At 33.2% G+C, this 8,867-nt stretch overlaps 1 pseudogene; it reads right to left on the reverse strand.

The window, feature by feature from the left end:
* Nucleotides 1–2,835: 2,835 nt before the first annotated feature.
* Nucleotides 2,836–5,123, reverse strand: LOC136210850 (beta-carotene 3-hydroxylase 2, chloroplastic-like; annotated as a pseudogene).
* Nucleotides 5,124–8,867: the final 3,744 nt, after the last annotated feature.

Below are 8,867 nucleotides of genomic sequence, written 5' to 3' on the forward strand. Positions count from 1 at the left end.
AGAAATACAATGAGGATCTAAACAATATCCTTGGACGAATAAAAATAAGAACAATGCTTGAGTGGTTGAATATTGCTTTTGAAGATTGATTTTTGTTTGAGAGCTTTTGGATTTCGTCAACTTCAAGTGGAGCTTGTGAGCTTCTATTTATAGGCAGATGGAATCAAAAGATCCGTTTGAACTTGAACTTACCGTTCTGATAGAACGGAGGTTGTCTTATCCGCTCCTGACACCTTTTTGTCTAGTAGGTGGAAAGGTCTGCCACACGTCCACAACTTCAGTTTTGGGCCATGTAATTCTTCCACATTTTCTGTCTGTTGTTATGGCAGAGGTACGTTGACCTGGCGTGCCCACTGCATTACTCATGCTTTTAGATCAATCCTTGGGGATAGGCATGCCAGTTGTTTATCCCATCTGTCTTGCGGACTCCGGATGTAAATATTATCTTCCGAACAAATAATGAAGCTTTATTTATCTCATGCCTCTTCTGTTTTACCTTGCTACAACTTAGTTCAATACACTCAACACACAAGATTAGTAATTAAATCAATTTGAGCCTTAGTTTGTTTATTTGGGGTTCTGACTAACTTATTTTTATTATATTCAAAAACTCTGTAGAAAATTGTGTTTCAACATTAGTCACTTCTCAAATCAATAAAAATCAATTCCTTATATTTTTTTTAGTTAAATAAGAATAGGGGACGACGGAATCAGACCCCTCTCTAATAATAGTTTGTTGTGTATTCAGGCCATTAAAAACATCCAGTTTGTATCTTTTGATAAAACTGACTTAACAAAAACGGACAATCTACAAAATTAGCATAATTTATAAAGAAGACACTAATTAGGGGCAAATTGAAAGCAAAAGAAAAGATGCGTACAAGTCTTTTTTTCTTTTTTTTTTTTTTTATGGGAAGTACAAGTCTTGCTTTAAAGGGTTTGTTTGCCTAATTTTCCATCTATTGCTTGCACGTCTTCTGCTAACCCAATTGATTAATTTCTTTGGAAATTTAAAATAAAAAGAAAAAGCTCAGCATTGGAATGCTGCTAGGAGGATTCAAACTCTAGTCACTTTTCTTGTACATTATGGAGCGCTGTGCTTAATATGCCATTGTCCACGTAGCTTCTATTGTTTAATATTTGACACATACACTTATTAATATCGATTAAATGTGCATAATAATAAATTATTAATAGAAAAAAAAAGAAATGTGCATAATAATAAATTATTAATAGAACAAAAAATCCAAAAACATGCTCCAATTTCTTATTTATTTAATTCCTCTATATTTTTTGTAATTTATGTTTTAAAATGTTAAGGACGATGTTCTAAATAATGTTACATATGTTCTAAACTTTATAATTTGTGTTCTAAAAATTAAGTATAATGTTTAAAAAAATTAGTAAATATCTCGATCATTTTTGCATTTGTTTTATAATATAATTTATAACTCATGTTCGAAAAAACGTAACGCATGTTCTAAAAAACATAACGTATGTTCTAAAGTTTATAGTTTGTGCTCCAAAAATTAAGTATAATGTTCTAAAAAAACCAATAGATATCTGGATCGTTTTTTCATTTATTCTATAATATAATTTATAACTCATGTTCGAAAAAACACAACACATGTTCTAAAAAAAACATAACATATGTTCTAAAAAATATGTCGTACGTTCTAAACTTCATAGTTCGTGTTTGTTCTATATATAATTTATAACTCATGTTCGAAAAAACGTAACGCATGTTCTAAAAAACATAACGTATGTTCTAAAGTTTATAGTTTGTGTTCCAAAAATTAAGTATAATAGTCTAAAAAAAATCAATAGATATCTGGATCGTTTTTTCAGGGTTTAGGGTTTAGGGTTTAACGTTTTTTCGACATAACACATATTCTAAAAAAACATAACGTATGTTCTAAAAAATATGTCGTACGTTCTAAACTTCATAGTTCGCGTTTTAAAAGTTAAAATATATGTTCTAACATGTTTTAAAAAATATATTTTCTTATATAACATAAATTACAAAAATATAAAGGAATTAAATAAATAAGAAATTGGAGCATGTTCTTGTATTTTTTCTATTAATAATTCATTATTATGCACATTTCTTTTTTTTCTATTAATAATTCATTATTATGAATATTTAATCGATATTAATAAGTGCATGCGTCAAATATTAAACAATAGAAGCTACTAACACAATGATATATTAAGCAACACGCGTGATATAATACACAAGAGAAACAATTGTCTTAGTGGTAAGTAGGGTGGAGTGTAGGTAGGAGTGCCCAGGTTTGACTCCCACTAGCAGACTTCAGTGTTTTTTTTATTGATTTTTATACTCAATAATGATTATGAATTTTCACTGGCCGTGGGCTTGGACTCGGCATAAAAACACTATTGGGAGGATAGGATTTCTGGCGTCGGATCTCCACCAACCACTGGCCCAACTGTCAGAATTGGTTTAAGCGATCCATCATAGTCCACTAGGGACTAGGAGAGTTGGGCATCGGCCTTTAGGAAAGGAAGTGGATGTCTATGTAGGGTGGAACCCCTACGAACACTTTGGGGCGGATCCATAGTGCGTGTCCTTTAGGAAACAAGATTTAACCATGGAAATCCTCTCCGGGACGGACTACAAATATACGAATTGATGAGATACTTGATGTTCAAAGGGGATAGACCTCTTTAATGGGAGTTGACTGACTGAGACTCGGAAAAAATCTCGACGCTATACGGGGCTTTGGCCTAACTTCGCCTTGACCCCGTGACAAGTGGTACTCATACGAAGAACAATTAAAGAACAAGATCAAAATAATGATTATGAATTTTCCATTATCCAATGTATTTTGCACATTTAATTTCCCACCCTAATTTGACTATCATTTTCACAGGAAAAAAAATAAAAAAACTAGAAAATTAATGTACAAGATGAAGAAAATAATTGATTACCAAATACAAAAATTAGAAGATTAATTACGTTGAGATTGCTTAATCCTTTTCTGGACCTCCTTACTCCTCTGTGCCTCCTACTTCCCCTTCTACTTCCTGTCTCAACGCATTAATATTAAATTAAAGTTAATTAACCAAGTTTTCTGTCACTAATAATTAATTATCAAAAGAAATTTATTCATACCTTGGGTCCCAAAAATAATCCATATGGAACTCCATCAAATTTATCCGAGTGATGAATCTGTGTAACAATAAATATTTAGTTGTTCAATTGTGACAAAAATATATGTTAAAAATGATATATTTAGCGTCGAATATTATATATTTAGTGACGAAAATTATTACCCGATGAGCCGAAGCAACTCGTCGCAAATAGGGAACATTAGCAATTGGACCAACTGGAAATCTACGGTGGACGAGACCATCATGAACAAACATGTATGCCATCCCAAACATTGTAATTCCTAGACCCTGTCTCCAAAACAAAATTATTATCATTTCGTAAGTATTTATTATATTTCAGTAAAATTTAATTGTGTTACACAAAATAAATATTCTAGTATTGATAATTTATTGGATAAAATTAATTTCATTATGTCATTTTTGTCATAGATTTTTTTTTTTTTGGGTTTAATTTTACTCTCGTGATAGAAATTTAGCTAAATTTTAATATTTAATAAGTAAGGAGGTGTTTGGGTGCTCCTTTTCGTGCTCCTGTTTGCATTTTTAGTTCGAAATGGAGAGTTTTAGGTGTTTGATTAGTGACGTTCCTGTTTGCCTTTTACACTTGAAAAATAATATTAGGTGTTTGGTAAGTGATCTTCTGTTTGTTTTTTACACCTGAAAAGCAGCATTTTACAAAAGCAGAGAATATCTGCTTTTTGGAAAAGCAGCTTTTTCAAACAACAAACAACAAACAGTAGGTAAAACAAACATGCCCTAAATATCGATAAAAATGAGAGAAACGTTTCTGAAATATAGGAAAAATAAAGAATAGGAAACTCACAGCACCAAAAGAGAGGCCAGGAATGAAGCCATTGTTAAGAAAACCATAAGATAACAAAGCAATAGCTGGAACTGCATTTATTATTGCAAATACATCATTCAACTCCAATGGACCTTCCCTTCTTCTATGGTGTGACTGCCAAATATGTACACACAACACACTAATTAAATAATTCACCTTCGAGTATTTGGTTCTGGTACTTACTTTACATGTTGATAGTGTTACGCGCGCTAGACAGAGTTTGAATCATACGTATAACCAGTTCGTCTAATAATGACTTGATGCGTTTAAAATTAAGATTAATAATTTAATCTAACAATTTAAAAAATTATGGATTCAATGGGTTAAAAAATAATTCATCTAAAATATTAAACAAACCTGATGCATATTCCACAAAGAAGCATGCCATAGTGCTCTATGTGCCCACCTTGCCCAAAACTCCATTCCCACCTTTTATTTCAACCAAACCCAAAATTAATTAATTAATTATGTTTTACAAAAATTATCACTTAATCTAGTAATTAACTCTTAATCACTATCATTAGTATTTCTTAATTGAGAGTGCAAAGCAGAACTTACAGCAGCTCCCACAGACAGAGCAAAAGTACCAAACATTTCCAATGCAGGAAATTCTCCACCCTGCAAAATTGAAATCAAAACCCAATTAGTACTACAAAATAAAAGATTAATCCTAAAATTAGTTTTAAATTATGATTACCGCCATTTGCCAAGAAAATCTGTAATAAACAGAGAGAGCAACCATTGAAGTAAACCCCAAACTTGACATGATTGCAGCCACGAGGTAAGTGTATCTCTCCAATTTCTTCTTTGACATAACGGATTTTTTCTTAATTTCGTCTAAAGTTTCAAGTTTCTTATCTTTTTCGTCACAACCAAGAACATAATGCTCTGTTTTCTTGTCAATTACAGAGCATTTTTTCAATCCCTGTCCTTTCCTGGATGAAACACCATTTCTCTGATTAAAATGGATAGATACGTTTATAGTTGGAAAAGAACTTTTCCCGAGGTTGTGAATTACAGAAGTTGAAGTTGCGGATATGGTAGCTGCCATTGCCGTACTCTTTTTCTTGATGATTTCGAAAGGTTTGAGAGCTCAAAGAGGAGTTTTAAAAAGAGAGATAGAAAGAAGGTGATCGCTTTGGAAAGTTGGGGTTGAAAAAACAGAAAAGGAGGTTGAATATTTGAAGGGTAAATTACACCTATGGCCACTGAACTTTATCCATTTTCACATTATGGTCAATGAACTTCATTTCTTCCCAGTATGGCCACTGAACTTTACACTTTTTAACACCAGTAGCCACTCAATTTTAACTAACTTCTCAAAATGACCGTAACGACCTCAAAATGAAAATATTCAAGAATTAAAGTTGTTCAGAATGATATTTACCATGAAAACACATTTCTCTCTCTAAAAATTCACTTTCTCTTTCCTAACCAAACAACATCTAAATGACCTCAAAACGAAAATTTTCAACAATTAAAGTTCCTTAGAATATTATTAACGCTTTGGATTTTTTATTTTTAGCCATCAACAGTCGTTTTGAGGCGTTGAGTGGGCACCAGTGTTAAAAAGTGTAAAGTTCAGTAGCCATACCGGGAAGAAATGAAGTTCAGTGGTCATAATGTGAAAATGGGTAAAGTTCAGTGGCCATGGGTGTAATTTACCCAATATTTGAATGAGGCTAAGAGTAGGGGTGTGCATCGGTTCAGTTTAAACCGCATACCGAACTGAGTGAATTCAGTTTTTCGGTATCGATTTTAATTTTAAGTGTATTTCGGCATTCGGTTCGGTTTGACAGAAAATGTAAAAAAGCCGAACCGTACCAAATTACACATATTTTACATTTATATATATATATATATATATTTGATTATACAAGTTTAATTTTTTTTATTATTGTTGAAATAATAACCCAATATAGATATATTTTGGAAATATTTAATTTTTTTATTGTTGTTGAGGTAAATTTAATGAGAAAATATAGAGATTTTTATTTGTTATTTGTTATTTTTAACTTAATTCGGTTTGTTCGGTTTAAACCGAATTGAACCGCATATTTCAGTTCGGTTTTAATTCGGTTTTACCTATTATTCGGTTCGGTGTGAATTATTTTGATCATTTCAGTATTCGATTTTTTCGGTTCGGTTCGATTTTGTACCGATGCACACCCCTAGCTAAGAGGCATATTGGAGGAGGTTTTGGCCTTGAAAACTGCATTTCTCAAAGACCAAACTTGTAAGTTTTTTTTTTTTTTTTTTTCTATCTTGTTATTTAGCTCCAATCTATTCAGTTACGTTTGGACTTTAACTATCAAATTTGTGAAATTTCATCCAATTTAAATAAGGACTTAACAAAATCGTTATTTTTATGATATGGTGTGATATTTTGAGACATTAACTTGACACGTCATAAGTTTTAAAATTTATTTGCCACATAGATTTTTTTTTTAAGCTTCCTACATGAATATTATAATTAATTACAAAATTACAACTAAATCAAATTGTCAAATTTAATTGAATATGTCATTATTTTTCATATATAATATATAATAAATAAAGTATTTTTTACACCCTAGTTTAAAACTTCCAAACTCCAATTCATAAATCCTAACTCTAGACAATATATCCTAGACCGATGATTTATAAACTCCAATTCTTAAAATAGATTATAATGATTTTATTAGTTTGACATAATTCAAAAGTAGGACTTAAACATAATTGTAGATAGTTTTAAAATTCAATGTAAATTCCCCATTTTCTTATTTGAAAGTGTTGGCCCAATAAATAAATTTTATTTATACATGTGAATAATAGTTTATATTTAGTTTTACACTAAGGTTGTAAATAATAAAAATTATATAAAAGAAATTTTTTAAAAAAAGATCAAATATGACCCTCGTGGGGAAGCACATTACAGTACTTGTATGCTTATAGCCGAAATCCTATTAAAAATGGGGGCGTATGGATTGATTCGAAGCAATATGGAATTATTACCTCATGCTCATTCTATTTTTTCCCTTCCAGTAGCACCGACGTCACTTCCACGAACCATTTGAGGTAACAAACAAACGAATTATTCCAAAAGGTTGAGTGTTCCAGAAACTAGACATCCCGAGAAATCCGTGATGTGTTCGTGGGCTTAATTTGGGTCCATATGGAGAGAGAAATAAGCTTCAGAAGTTAGAGTATGTGTCTGCCATACCAACGTCACTTCAACGGACCATTTGAGATATCAAATGGATGAATTTTCACACAAGGTTGAGTGTTACAAAAACTAGACATCCAGAGAAATCCGTGATGTGTTCGTGGGCTTAATTCGGGTCCATATGCAAGGATAAATAAGGCTTGGAAGTTAGGCCCATGCCTAAAGAGTTGGTTAAGTTAGTTGTGATCCCTACTTTTACTCCAACCAACTTAACTACTCACTCACTCTACCTAACTTAACCACCCACTAGCAACTAAATAAAATGAAACTAAGGGTTAGTGGAGAGAAATTAAGGATTTATTTACGATAAAACCTACCCAAAATACTATAAATAGACCTCAAATCCTTTATAAGAAAACACTCATTAAACACACAAAACCCCATCTCAATGCTCCAATGCTTAGTTCTTAATTCTAGTTCTTAAGTTGTCTTAAAAGTAGTAAGCAACAACTTACATGATGCCCTTCAGTGGTCTTTCTCTTCCTTTCCCTTCTAGGTTTTGACCTTTGAGTGTGAAAGGTTTCTACCGTTTCTGGATTTTTCTTTGCTTGCTTAGTCATTCCCAGCAATTAATCCTCTCTTGATCTAATCTCCGGTGGATGAATAGTCCTCAAAATCATGGATGATCAGCTCGAAGGCCAACTGGCAAAAATAAAGCTCACAGAAAATGAAGATGAAATCACGAAGCTAGATAAACCCATACATAACTACAGAAGACCTTCAGACTAAATACAGTCTTATCGGCAAAGTTCTTACACACAAGCCCCTAAACTTAAAAGGTATGGCGCAAGCCTTCTTTGTAGGGTGGAGAACCCATGGATTCCAACTGAAAGACCTTGGGAATGGCCTGTTTCAGTGTGATTTTGACACAAATAGGGATAAGGAGAAGGTTCTCAATGACGGTCCGTGGCACTTCGAGAGACAACTTGTTATCTTCAAAGAAGTTCAAGGGGATGAGCAGCTGTCAGACCTCAAAATGCATCTCTGTGAATTTTGGGTACGAATCACAAACTTACCCCTGAATGAAGCATCGATAAAAACAGTGGCGGGGAGAATCGGAGAAGTGAAGAGGGTAGACATAGACAACATAGGCTCCTGGGACAGTTATGTTAGGGCAAGAGTACATGTTGATGTCTTCAAGCCGCTCCTGTGACATTCAGATACGAGAAGTTGCCCAATTTCTGTTACTAGTGTGGGCTGATCGGACATAATCATGTAGACTGTATCGAGGCTCCTGAAGACTTTCAGGGAGAAGAATGGCCCTATGATCAAACATTGCGAGCAACACATATCAAACTAAGATCGGTAAAGTTCGACCCGAAATCTCAAAAGGTGATTGAGTCATCCTCAAGTAATCAATATTCTGCTAAAAGGAAGCTAAACATGAATGCCAGTTTTGAGTTTGAGAATTGGGGAAGGGAAGCGACCGGAACAGTAAAAAAGGATGGCTTCTTGCTAATGGAGATCACGGAGGGGCCATGTCAGGAGAAGATTGCAAAAGGACAAGACTGTACCGCATTATTGGAAGCAACTAGCAAGGAACATTTAATGGAGACTGATAATTTTAATTCTCCAAGGCCACTCAATTTTCAACATAAACTGGAAGTGGAGACAATTGTAGAAGACATGCAGGTAGATTTCTCCAATGAACAAGCTCCCACTCCCCAAACTTCTTGGTCTGAT

This window comes from Euphorbia lathyris, chromosome 1 (assembly GCF_963576675.1).
Source record: "Euphorbia lathyris chromosome 1, ddEupLath1.1, whole genome shotgun sequence".
NCBI lineage: Eukaryota > Viridiplantae > Streptophyta > Magnoliopsida > Malpighiales > Euphorbiaceae > Euphorbia > Euphorbia lathyris.